General features: G+C 37.2%; 1 long non-coding RNA gene across 2 annotated transcripts in view; it reads left to right on the top strand.

Annotated features, from left to right (window-relative positions):
* The window catches only part of LOC309873443, a 35,132-nt gene that overhangs the window by 14,747 nt on the left and 7,037 nt on the right, over positions 1 to 13,348 (top strand). For both annotated transcript variants that reach the window (XR_014316359.1, XR_014316360.1), the window contains exon 3: positions 8,817 to 8,909. This is a non-coding gene — a long non-coding RNA (uncharacterized lncRNA). The remainder of the gene's footprint in view (positions 1 to 8,816; positions 8,910 to 13,348) is intronic.

Raw genomic sequence — 13,348 nt, 5'->3', positions numbered from 1 at the left:
AGGAGAGGTATTTCAAAGATCACTCAATTTTTAGTTCACCATTTTTCATATGCATGTTTTTACTCTTTGGATTTTTAAGGTAAGGGAAGATGTGGGGATGTACTAAGGGAGGTTAAGTTGCAAGGAACAGTCATGGTAGGGATATTAGGAGGGTTATCATCTGAATTTGTACTCTTATTTTAGTTCACAGGGAATTATAAAAGAAATTGCATATGGGTATATCTACTCAGGGTAGGATTTGGAGCTCTATTCATTTCAATAATATCTGCCAAATGAAAAACTTCAGGGTCTTTATTAAATTTCCCAGAGTATTAGTTGGTGGTTTTCTTTAAGTCTGCTGCAAACTCTGGATTTTTAGAAAACTGCTCTGTTCCCATGACTACCTGAGTAATTTTTGGAAAAATAATAACTAAAACACAACAGATTTTTCATTGTACTCTCAGCAGCCAGAGTTAGGGAATATTACCCTCTCTTCCTCTTATTTCTGGACCTGGTTCTAATTCTGCACAAGTACCAGGTTTATTTTCATATGGGTTTGTTTGCTTGTGTCTCATGTTGTCAAACCACTATATAATTATTGAGTCATATCAAATTCTTGACAGCATTATATGATAAAAATAGGAAAGAGTTGGCTCATCATCACCTCATGCAGTTTTACAAAACTGTGTACAGTTAACTGTAGGTACCATGAGAGCTTATCCTTAGGCACAGAGGGCCATGCAGTGCAACAAGTTTTGAAAGTTAGAACACCCATGTTTTAGTCCCAGCTCTACCAGCTCATCCTTAAAATGGAAATCATACTAAAATGGAAATTTGGCTTCTTTTTCTATCTCAAAATATTTCTGTATGAAACATGAACAGATGAAAATGCCAATCATTGTGTTTCAGCTCTCTGACAAGAGGTATTGGATTTGAGATAGAACTTAATTAGATCTCAGGCCTAGCAGAGAGAAGTTCCATGAGAACCAATTCAGTCCAATAAGGGACAATAAATTATAGACTATGTGAAAAAAGTTACTGGAAACTTCATTATTTTTCTTTAAAAAGGTGATAAGATATTTCATCCCAACAAAGAAGAAAGGCTAAGGCTGTTGAAATGTGTTAGGGATGTCAAGAGTAATGATGGATATTATTGGAACAAAGCTAAGAACATGAAATTGAAGTAGAGATGGGGAAAATTTGGACTTTTGTAGATATTTTGGCCACTGCTTTGAGCCCTATTTAGAGACTGTTAACTGAACTGTTCAGTTATAGGAGTCTATAAATTTTCTCTCTTGGTTTAAAACATTTTGGAGTCAACTTTTCTATCCCTTATATTTCAAAGAATCCTACAGATTTTGGTAAAGTTGATGAGATAAATTATATCCTGTGCTGCTCTTTAGGCTGTGATTTCTCAACAAAGCAAATTTGGAAATGTAGCCATTATATTGTTTATGGAATCACTGGCTGTCTAAGCAGATAATGCTGAAGAGCTTGTCCCTTTCAAATGGCCATTAAATAACCACAGTCATTATTTTTCTAGTTTTGAAATGATTTTCACATCACATAATGAGACACTAAAAATTTTGAAGCATTATAGTAAAGAATTAACCACAGGACTAGTTATTTAAGGTATTTCTTATAATTTTTTAAACACCCCTGAGAAACTCCAGGGGCTTTTTAAAGATGTAATTGTGTGTTTATACACACATATTTTTATATACACACCATCCACATACATATATGGAAAGATATATGTACAATCACTTTTCTATGTATCATTTTACAATTTGGAGAATACTTACCTATTATTTAATTTTATCTTTACCATAACTCTGGATTACTGTCTAGTCTTAGTTTTAGCATCAGTACTAGACTGGTGGTAGCTTCCAAGCTTATGTAAATGAGAAAATCATTTCAGAGAATTTATGTGACTGCCCAGTGACACAGAGGTAGTAAGAAATACTCTTCTATTCTAAAAAGAGTAGACTTAATTTTCCCTGTTTCTGTTGCTAAGTACAGCTAAAAACCCCAGACGTTATGTATATGAAAGACAGAAAAAGACAAACATGCTAGGGTTTGGGGGAATCTAAAGAACAACGTGGTAGTAAATTTCTTGGGGTTTCTTTTGCCTCATATATCCTGGACTGGATGCTAGAGAAATCAGCAAGGGGTATAGATTTTTAAAATATCCCAAGAAAAACCCAGTCTCTCTCACCATAGAACTAGGAAGGGGTCAGCCTAGCAAGAAAACAAACAAGCAAAAAAAGCTTTGTAGACAACACCATGCTGCTCTGGCCAAACACCACAGTAAAGAACTGAGGCTCAACATGAAACTCCAAGTAGCACAGACTAAGTGAAAAGCCTATATTTCCACCATTGAACTGTATCTCCCAGCCCCAATGACAAGGTGAGCAGAGACCTTCTGGGAAGCCGGTGCTTTCAGCCTGGTAAGTGATAGTGAGTCTTCCCAGGCCACATTGCTATCAATGGAGAACACCTAGTGAGCTGGACTTCCACACCCAGCTGACAGCAATGAAAGGCTCTTTCCCCTCCCTTTTGGGGTTGTAGCAGAGGATATCTGGTGGAGAGTCAAGAATTTATCACCACCTGATAGTAATGAGGCCATACCTCTGTAGGTTTAGTGGAAGCCAGGTGGAGAACAGTAAGGCACCACTCTTCCTCCCAGCCAGAATGGAATCACCAGAATTTTAATGGAGAGAAGGAGCTACCATCCATACCCAGCAGTACTGAGCTACTTCTTCTTTTTGATATTGCCAACAGAAACCAAGTGGGGCATCTGGACTTCTACTCAATCTGACAGTAATGACATGGCAGAACCTTCCCCTGCTGGCACAGTGTCAAAAAAGTCCCACTGAAACAATATTTAAATAAGACCCAGCATCTCATAGTGTTTAAAATGTCTAGTTTCAATAGAAACTCACTTGTACAAAGAATCAGGAAAATCTCAACTCGAATGAGAAAGATATTAATGGACACTAAGGCTGAGGTAACACAGATGTTGGAATTATCTGACTGAGATTTTAAAGCAGCCACTATTAAAATTCTTCAGTGAATAATCATGTTTATATTTGAAACAAATTATCAAAATAAAAGGTTTCAGGAAAGAAGTGGAAGATCTAAAGAATGACCAAATGGATTTTTAAATTTTGTTTTCTAAATGGAATTTTAGAACTGAAAAATACAGTAACTGTGGTAGAAAACTCAGTAAACAGATTCAACAGCAGGATGGAGGGTGAAGAGGGGAGTATCAGTGAAATGGCACAACATTTTCCCAGGACTAAAAGAAAAAAAAAACTGTCAACTTAGAATCTTACATCCAGCAAAAATATCCTTCAGAAATGAAAGAAAAACACAGGACAGTTTAAAAGGAGGAAACTAGGAAAATCTGTCACCATAAGTCCTACCATAAAAGAATAGCTAAAAAAGGAAATGCTCTACCTAGAAATGATAAAAGACTCCAGAAATACTAGGAAGGAAGAAAAAAAAGCACTAAAGCACTATAAGGAATAAAATTGTTTGTATAATGACAATATACTTTTCTTCTCTTGCATTTTTCTAAATTATGCTTGACAGTTGGTCCAAAAATTATGACACTGATGTGGTTATTGATTTTTTTAAAATTTAAATTTAAGTTTAATTTTTTCCAGTAGTTACCGACAGTGTTATATTAGTTTTAGTCGTACAATATAGTGATTCAACAATTCTATACATCACCCAGTACTCATCATGACAAGGGCTGAATTTTGTAGAGGAAAATTTAAGACATTTAAATTATAAATGGGGAAGGGTCATAACGGCATAGAAGGAGGTGAGGTTTCTGTCCTTCTCTGAAGAGATGTAATGTCAACACCAGCAGACTGTGTTAAGTTATGTATGCATAATACCTAGAGGAACCACTAAAAAAAGCTATGAGAAGAGATATATTCCAAAACATTACAAATGGATGGAGTTCTAGAAGATGTTCAAATAACCCAAAGGGAAGCAGGCAAAAGAAAACAGAAATGAACAAAGAGAAAAAAAATGGATTCCATTTATATAATATTCTTAAGATGACCATGTTTTAGAGCTGGAGAACAAATTGTGGTTGCTGGGGGTTGGGGGTGATAAGAGGGAGAAGCCTAAGGGAAGCCTTAGTGGTGATGGAATAGGTCTGCCTCTCGTTTGAAGTGATAGTTACCTCATCTACACATGAAAATACATCACAGAAGTATATACCATTGGAGGAACCTGGGTGAAGGGTATATGGACCTCCTGGAACAATCTCACTATTTCCTGTGAACCTCTATCTCAAAACAAAGTTTCCTTTAATAATGCAGTAAATATTAGAACCACAACAAGACATCATCTCTCTTGTGTCCCAGCTCAACTTTCAATAGTCATGTAATACAGAGAAGGAAACAGCCAATGATAAAACATTAGGGATACAGAACATTCTACATATCTTAAATGCTACTTCTCTTTTTCAAAGTGTCCTGACATCTCTGTCAACATTTCTTTACTTATTACATTATAGTTTCAGGTCAGAGCTCACCTGGACTCAACTATTCCATGAGGGCATTCCTAATTCTGCCAGCCCCACACTGGTGTTCAGAATTTCTGTAGACTCAAGTTTCCCCCACAGTATTTAATATGGTCACATGCAGCCTAGTGCTTTTCACTGGGTCATATTTGCTACCCTATTTACCTAACTAGTTTGTAAGCCTCCTAAGATCAGTCACAAGACTTATATTTTTTTCCTCTGTACACCTGGCTCAGAGCACGTGTTAAATCACCTGTAGACTGATGGAATGATGGTCAAGTGCATTTATTAGAAAGTTGTTTGTATACCATAGTTAAGAATATCTCATTGTTTGTCTTCTTGTCTGATTTCTTTCCATTCTATTTTCCCTCCCTTCCCCTATGATCCTTTGCACAATTTCTTATATTCCTCATACAAGTGAAAGCTGTATGATAATTGTTTTTCTTTGACTTCACTTAGCATAATACACTCTAGTTCCATCCATGTTGATGTAATGGTAAGATTTCATCCTTTCTGATGGCTGAGTAATACTGCACTGTGTGTGTGTATGTGTATGTATATATAATCACATCTTCTTTATCCCTTCATCTGTGGATGGGTATCTCAGCCCTTTTCATAGTTTGGTTATTGTGGACATTGCTGCTATAAACATTGGTGTGCAGGTGCCCCCCTGAATCACTACATTTGTATATTTGTGGTAAATACCTAGTAGGGGAATTGCTGGGTCATAGGGTAGCTCTCTTTTTAACTTCTTGAGGAACCTCCATACTTTTTTCCAGGGTGGCTGTACCAGCTTGCATTACCACCAACAGTGTAAGAGGATTCTCTTTTCTCCACATTCCAACATTTGTTGTTCCCTGTCTTGTTGATTTCAGCTATTCTGATTGGTGTGAGGTGATACCTCATTATGGTTTTGATTTGTATTTCCCTGATGCCAAGTGATGTTCAGCATTTTTCATATGTCTGTTGGCCATTTGTATATCTGCCTTGGAGAAATGTCTTTTCATGTCTTCTGTCCATTTCTTGACTGGATTCTTGTTTTTTTGGGTATTGAGTTTGAGCTCTTTATAGATCTTGGATACTAGTCCTTTATCTGATATGTCATTTGCAAATACCTTCTCCCATCCCATAGGTTGCCTTTCAGTTTTGTTTACCCCTTTGCTGTGCAGAAGCTTTTCATCTTGATGAAGTCCCAATAGGTCATTTTTGCTTTTCCCGTTTCCCTTGCTTTTGGAGAAGTGTCTAGCAAGAAGTTCCTGTGGCCGAGGTTGAAGAAGTTGCTGCCTATGTTCTCCTATGTTCTCCAAAATCTAGGATTTTGGTGGATTCCCGTCTCACAGTTAGGTGTCTTTCATCCATTTTATCGTTGTGTATGGGGTAAGGAAATGGTCCAGTTTCATTTTTCTTCATGTAGCTGTCCAATTTTCCCAACACCATTTGTTGAAGAGACTGTCATTTTTCTATTGGATAATCTTCCTGCATTGTCAAAAATTGATCATTGAGCTGAGGGTCCATTTTGGGGTTTTCTATTCTGTTCCATTGATCTATGTGTGTGTTTTTGTGACAGTACCATATTGTCTTGATGATTACAGCTTTGTAATAGAGCTTGAAGACCACCAACTTTGGTTTTCTTTTTCAACATTCTTCTGGCTATTTGGGGTCTTTTCCGGTTCCATACAAATTTTAGGATTATTTGTTCCAGCTCTGTGGAAAATGTTGACGGCATTTTGATATTGATTGTATTGTATGTGTAGATTGCTCTGGGTAGTATAGACATTTTAACATTCATTCTTCCAATCCATGAATATGGAATGTTTTTCCATTTCTTTGTGTCATCCTCAATTTCCTTCACAAATGTTCTGTAGTTTTTGGAGTACAGATCCTTTACCTCTTTAGTTAGGTTTATACCTAGGTATCTTAGAGTCTTTGGCACAATTGTAGATGGGATTGATTCCTTGATTTCTATTTTTCCTGTCTAATGGTTAGTGTATAGAAATGCAACTGATTTCTGTGCATTGATTTTATATCCTGCCACGTTGCTGAATTCCTGTATGAGTTCCAGCAATTTGGGGGTGACAGACATTAAGGAGGGCATGTGATGTGATGAGAACTGTGTGTTATATGCAAGTGATGAATTATTGAACTCTACATCTGAAAGTAATGATGTGCTATATGTTGGCTAATTGTATTTAAATAAAAATTAAAGACATGAAAAAAAAATCCCATAAAGTTGTTTGTAAAATTTACAAAAGTAAACTCTTCTCAAAATTGGCTCAAATGGCATTCCAGAGATAAATTTTCCAATGAATCCAAATGTTTATCACAAGTAGTATTGCTTTTTTATTGCCAAAATATTAGCCATAGCATTTTACACATGTCTTTCTATTGCTAGGAAAAAAATCCTTGATGGACTTGAATAATAAAGGGAATTTCTTGACTAATCTAACTGAAAGTTTAGGAGTAATTCAGTGAAAGCTTGATCTAGGGGTTAAGTGCCAACAAAGATCTGACGTTCTGATCTCTACAAGGTTAGGTTCTGCCACAGGTTTTACAGTGTCCTGGTCACTCCTGTGCTCCCCTAATTATCATAAATGTCTGCTCTGGTCCCATTTCTGACATTTGTATACCACAGTCTCCAGAGAAATAGTTTTCAAAGAAGAAAGAGGAATCTGTTTTATTTTGGGTTCTCCAGCAAAAGTCACTCCGCATTTCTTTGACCCCAAGTACTACGCCTATTCCCAAAATCTATCATTATAGCCAGGAGGATTAAATAGACAAATTAGCTTTAGCAGAGCATGAACCACTCCTGGATCTGAGGGTGAGAATCAATAGTATTCAAATTAAGTGGCTGAGAATGTGAGGGTAATGATCCCTCCAATGCAAATTTTGGGTATACTGATGGGTGGAAGATGATGTGGGTGCTGAGAACATAACCAATAATGCTCATTGCATCAATATGGGGGAGGGAGGAAGCAGAAATTGTGTCTGGGCAGGACTTCAGAATCCCTTTGCTTTGGATCTGGGCCCAGAATCTGTAAATATAAGTTTTAGGTCTGACTTTAATTTTAGTTGTGTTGGAAAATTCAATTAATTTCTGAGTTTTAGCCTTAAGAACTTATTTAGGTGGATATGTTGCTGCTTTACTGAATGACTGTGTGGATCAAATGAAGCAAAGATTGCAAAAGTGCTTTAAAATCTGTAATTAGTGTTAAATAAAGACAAGGTGCCTGTGTATCTCCCACACATATGTCTACAAGTTGGTATATTTTTATATGCACTTATCCATTTGTTGTCTGTTTCTTAGAATACTTTTCAGTGAAATGTTTTTAAAATGCCAGAAAATGATGTTTATGAAAACATTTTTTCTTCAGTTATAAATACAGAACAATTGAATTGTTTGTCAATATAGGAAAGTATTTGTGGGGGGTAGATATCTGTGATACTTTACATGCGTGATCTCAGTAAATTCCTCCCCCAGTTCCATGAGGCTGTTACTATTGACCCAGCCTTCATAGATGTGGAAACTGAGCCAAAGTATCTCATCACACGTTAGCAAAAAGCAAACCTGGATTCAAACCTAATGCAACCTGACAAAATGTCTCTACTCTTTCAACAACAGAATGTATTTGCTATAAGTTCCCTCAGAGCAAAAGAATATGTGAGTTTTAAACAAATATCCCCCTAAAATGCAGGCTGTCTAAAGAGGTATTTTCAGTGTCTTTAGCTCTTGTATAGTTGCTCATATGTCTAGTATTTAAGATTTCAGAGTTTAGCCTAATCATCTTGCCATCTGCTCTGAAATGATGAGCCCATCTGTCAAGATATTCAAGACAGTATCAGATTCCATTTATTCTATGAGAAGACAATGACTCTTGAAATACCAAATTTGAATATGTCTGATTACAACATTACGTTATGCTTAAGAAATTGCAAAGCCAAGTTCCCTATAGTTGAATGATAGCTGAAGTCCTCACATTGATAAGGTGATGACGAGGCAACCAAATTAGAAAAATCTAGACTGCCAAATGCTGATTTGGAAATTTTTCAGTTCTGGTATCATGACCACTATCATAATTATTCCTGCATTATGTTACAAAATATACATTATCTGGAAGTTTTGGAAGTAATATTCTTATATAGCATTCTACAAAGTGCCTTTAACTCAATCATTCATGTAATCCTTTAATATAAATATACATTATTATTCTTACCTTTTCCTATTCTATTTATTCTGTATCATTTTACATATTTTTAAAAATTTATTCTAGAAATAACCAAGCCATGTTTTACTTAGAATTTCCAGTCATATACCTCTAAAAGGGAAACACATGAACCATGGGAGTACCCTGCTGGGGGACAAACATGAGATATTACAAAGGTATGACAGGTAATGTCACTATATCTTTTATTATTATTATTATTATTATTAGTAGTAGTAGTAGTAGTAGTAGTAGTAATAGTAGTAGTAGTAGTAGTGGTAGTCATCAAATGAGTTTGAACAAACAGGCCCTTAAATGGTAACGTGAGTTGACCGGTGAGTGTGTTTTAGGCTACACTGCTAGAGATTTTCCTCTCTGCACTCCAACCTTGCTTTATTAAGTTTAACTGCAGGGTCATCTAGTTTATAAAAGCAAATCGAAATCTCAAGTACTTTCTCAGTTCTCAAGACAAAATAATTCCCCAAATATGTATGCAATACCTCCTATGTCCCTGTATCCCCTATTCTCTTCCATTTTAACCTTGGTTTGTTTGCTATTGGATGAATGAATCTGTTTCATCTATTTTTTCTGCAGCTGCTGAATGCATCTCTTATACTAGCATATACCTCCAAAGTTCTCATTTTCCCATCCTAAAGCGCTCCAATAAACTCCCTTTCAGAAGGATAGCAGGACATATAAACATGTCCTTAGAGAAGCCTACCTATACCAAATTTTAAAAATTGTATCACTCCCAGAATCTTGGATATGTTAAAAATCTGTACACATATTACTATTACTAATTCAGACCATTAAAATTTTGTGTTAGTGCAAGAAAGCAATAGATTAGAATTGAGGGAGAAAGAAAAAATCCCCCATGTTTGGATTCACCAGAATCAGTCCATCACCATGTTGCTGAGGCTAAGATGCTGCTCAAGCGCATGCTGTTGCTGTTGGGACTTTCACACCTGGTGTCCTCAGGGGCCTGTCTGCTCTCGTCTCTCTCTAGTCCATTGCTACCATAGTACAATATATCGAAACCACATTGAGATACCACCTTACAACAGTTAGAATAGCCAAAATTAACAAGGCAGTAAACAACATGTGTTAGGGAGGATGTGGCGAGAAAGGGGAACCCTCTTATACTGTTGGTGGGAATGCGAGTGCGTGCAGCCACTTTCAAAAATAGTGTGGAGATTCCTTAAGAAATTAAAAATAAAGCTTCCCTATGACCCTGCAATTGCACTATTGGGTATTTACCCCAAAGATACAGATGTAGTGAAAAGAAGGGCCATCTGTACCCCAGTGTTTATAGCAGCAATGGCCACGGTTGCCAAACTGTGGAAAGAGCCAAGATGCCCTTCAACGGTTGAATGGATAAGTTAGATGTGGTCCATATACACTATGGAGTATTCTGCTTCCATCAGAAAGGATGAATACCCAACGTTTGTATCAACATGGACAGGACTGGAAGAGATTATGCTGAGTGAAATAAGTCAAGAAGAGAGAGTCAATTATCATATGGTTTTACTTACTTATGGAGCATAAGGAATAATATGGAGGACATTGGGATATGGAGAGAAATGAGTTGGGTAAATTGGAGGGGGAGACAAACCATGAGAGATTATGGACTCTGAGAAACAAACTGAGGGCTTGGAGGGGAGGGGGATAGAGGGTTGGGTGAGCCTGGTGGTGGGTATTAAGGAGGGCATGTATTGCATGGAGCACTGGGTGTGGTGCATAAATGATGAATTTTGGAACACTGAAAAGAAAAAAAAAAGAACAATCTAAAATATAAATCCCCTCAGGTAGCTAAGCTTTCTTAAAAAAAAAGCTTTGCTGTGTCCCCTCCATTATCAGGGTGAAAAGGGAGCACACTCAGCTGAGTGCTGGCCTTTGTGCCCTCTCCAGCAAGAGTTTGGCAGCTCTTTTGCTCTTATGCTATGTTCAGACATAAGAACTTCAATGTGTGGCTCCCTGGCACAAAGCATGCCTGAGATCATGTCTTAGGTCTGCTTGAAACTGTCTTACTGGCTGCCCACAGCACTTAAAGTAAATCCTGAACTTATTCTGTATAGCAGACCTTGCATGATCTGGCCACACTCTCCAGCCTCCTCTCCTACTGCTTTCTGCCTGCTCCCTATTTTAATTACATTTTAAGTCTCCTCTATCTGCAAGACATTTATATGTGCTATTCTATCTACCTGGAATGGTCTTTATGTCCTCCCTTCATGTAGCTGATCTCTCTTATCCTTTAGATACCAACATAAACATCTCAGAGTCCTTCCATAGCCACCCTATTTAATGTAATAATCCTTTATAAAGGAATCAAATTATTTTATTCATTAGTGCTTAACAGAGTATCAAATAATTGTTGAATAAATCAAGTTAAATTTCTTCCCAAAGTTTTTTCAGCTTCTTTCTAAAGTCTCTGCTAACCATCTAGATGGAATCCATTTTTTTTCTGTTGCATCTGGAAGGCATATTGTATATATTCAAGTGTGTTGCATTTAATTATGTACATCGCCACTATGCTCTCTAGTCTTTGAGATTTCTGAAACCTGCATACATGCTTGTATTTCCAGGTCTTAAAAATAAGGTGCCAATGGAAAAATGTCCTTTCTGCAGTGTACCAAGCAGATTCGCTGTGCCTTACACACCCACATACATCCCACTATCCTGCACTGGAAGCACTATCTCTCCTTCCTTTATCTGAGTATTTCTAGTATTTGGCCTCTCACGACCCTCGACTCCCTCTCTGGGATTGTCTGCCAGTACTCGCTCAAGGTTTCTACCTAAGTGACTATTTGTTTTGGCTGACTCAGGTTTTGACCAAAGGCAATTGGACTAATTGTAGGGACCGACCCAACCTTAACCAAACAGATTCATTCATCCAAAAGCAAAAAAGATCATCTGGATGTGAGCTATGCCTCTTTTCAATCTAGACAACTGAGCTTCATATCCCTAGTTCTCTTTCCCCACACTCCATCATTGCATGCATGATAGAAATTGAGACTTGCTAAGAAAGGAATACAAATTATGATCGGAAAACTAGTAGCAATTTTGCTGTTTGGGGTGGGGGAAGCAGGGGAGCAGTTTATGAGTTCTGAATCCTTCCAGAAGCAAACTTCTTTCCTTCCATCTGAGCAGAAAAACAACGGAGACAAGAGAGGGTGCTTTTGCATCAATAAACCAGCTGTAACATTTGGTAAGATGGGTCTGGAGTTAAGAACCGACACCACTCGTGCATAGCTGCTCCTGCCCTGCCCACAGTTAACACCTGCTAGCACCACCAATCACGTCCAGAGCTTAGAGATGCTAGTTTGAGTCCTGTATTGTGTCACCTTGGGCAAAATGACTTGACTGCTTGAATCCGCATTTGCATTTTCTGTGCCCTCCCTAATACCCACCACCTGGTTCCCCCAACCTCCCACCCCCCCGCCCCTTCAAACCCCTCAGATTGTTTTTCAGAGTCCATAGTCTCTCATGGTTCACCTCCCCTTCCAATTTCCTTTTAAGTGCAAGGCATTGTGTTCGTCTCCCTTTCCTCACCAAGTTTGTATGGTGAGTATCAATAAAAATAATGCAAAGTAAATAAAACTTCTTAATTGGTAGAATAATGTAAAATCTGGTTGTTATCCTTAAGAAACAAAACAAACAAATGTATGAAAAGGCAATAATACATGAGGCTGAATGCTGTGCCTAAAAACATAGGAAATCTGACAGAAGGAAGAAAAGATTTCAAATGCACCCCCATGCTCCGCAGAGACTCTTATCCTCCCCCGGTAATGACTCTTAAATAACCAGAAGCCATTCTCTTTTCTTTCCTTCATAAAGCTCTTTTCTCCTGTTATTCTTCAATCAGAAAGATAGACATGGGTAACAAAAGAATATGATTTTACCTGGAGTGATTCTACAGTAAATTAAAGTCTTTGGTATTTTATGCTTAAAAAGCTGATTCTTTCTGATAATTACTGCTCTGCAAAGAGAAGAGAATGGGAGGCAGGGAGGAATAGGAGGGAGAGGGAGTACCAGACTTATCCAAAAAATTAATTCTTCCTGATTCCTCCAGCATCAGGTTCAAAGAAAAGTATTATTCTTTTAAGTTGAAATGTCCTAAATTCTTTCCCCTCGAGCTCAAGTACTTCTTCACTGAGTCACTTTCTAAAGGCAATAAATACTTTTCTTTTGGATCAGATTTTTTAAAAATCTAGATTGCAGCTTGGATTTCCTCAAATTTCACATTAACGGTAAGAATCTTTGCCAACTGCACACAATTACATCCTTTTGTATTTCACAGTAAAAGAACAAAGTTGTTTAAGAAAGTTTATATGATTCATTTTTTAAAAAATATATGATCTCTGAAGTTTAGAAAAACTTTCTCTTCTAGTAAATTTCTCGTGTTCACACATTCCCATCTCCAGCATCCTCATGATTTTCATTTTTATTTCCAGGTCAGAGTCAGACACACATGTTATCTTATGATGGGCCAGAAAATATATATGACTCCATATAGGCCTAAGAAAACATTTATGATGTAGCTGTTTTTTCCCCCTATTTTAAAAATGAGGAAGCTAAAGATTTAAGTAGTTAAGATTTATATAGCAAATTCCAGGGAGGAAATGGAAGA

This window comes from Mustela nivalis (genome assembly GCF_964662115.1).
Source record: "Mustela nivalis genome assembly, chromosome: 9".
Classification (NCBI taxonomy): domain Eukaryota; kingdom Metazoa; phylum Chordata; class Mammalia; order Carnivora; family Mustelidae; genus Mustela; species Mustela nivalis.
The sequence above is the reverse complement of the archived record's forward strand: the minus strand, read 5'-3'. Positions and strand labels throughout refer to the sequence as shown.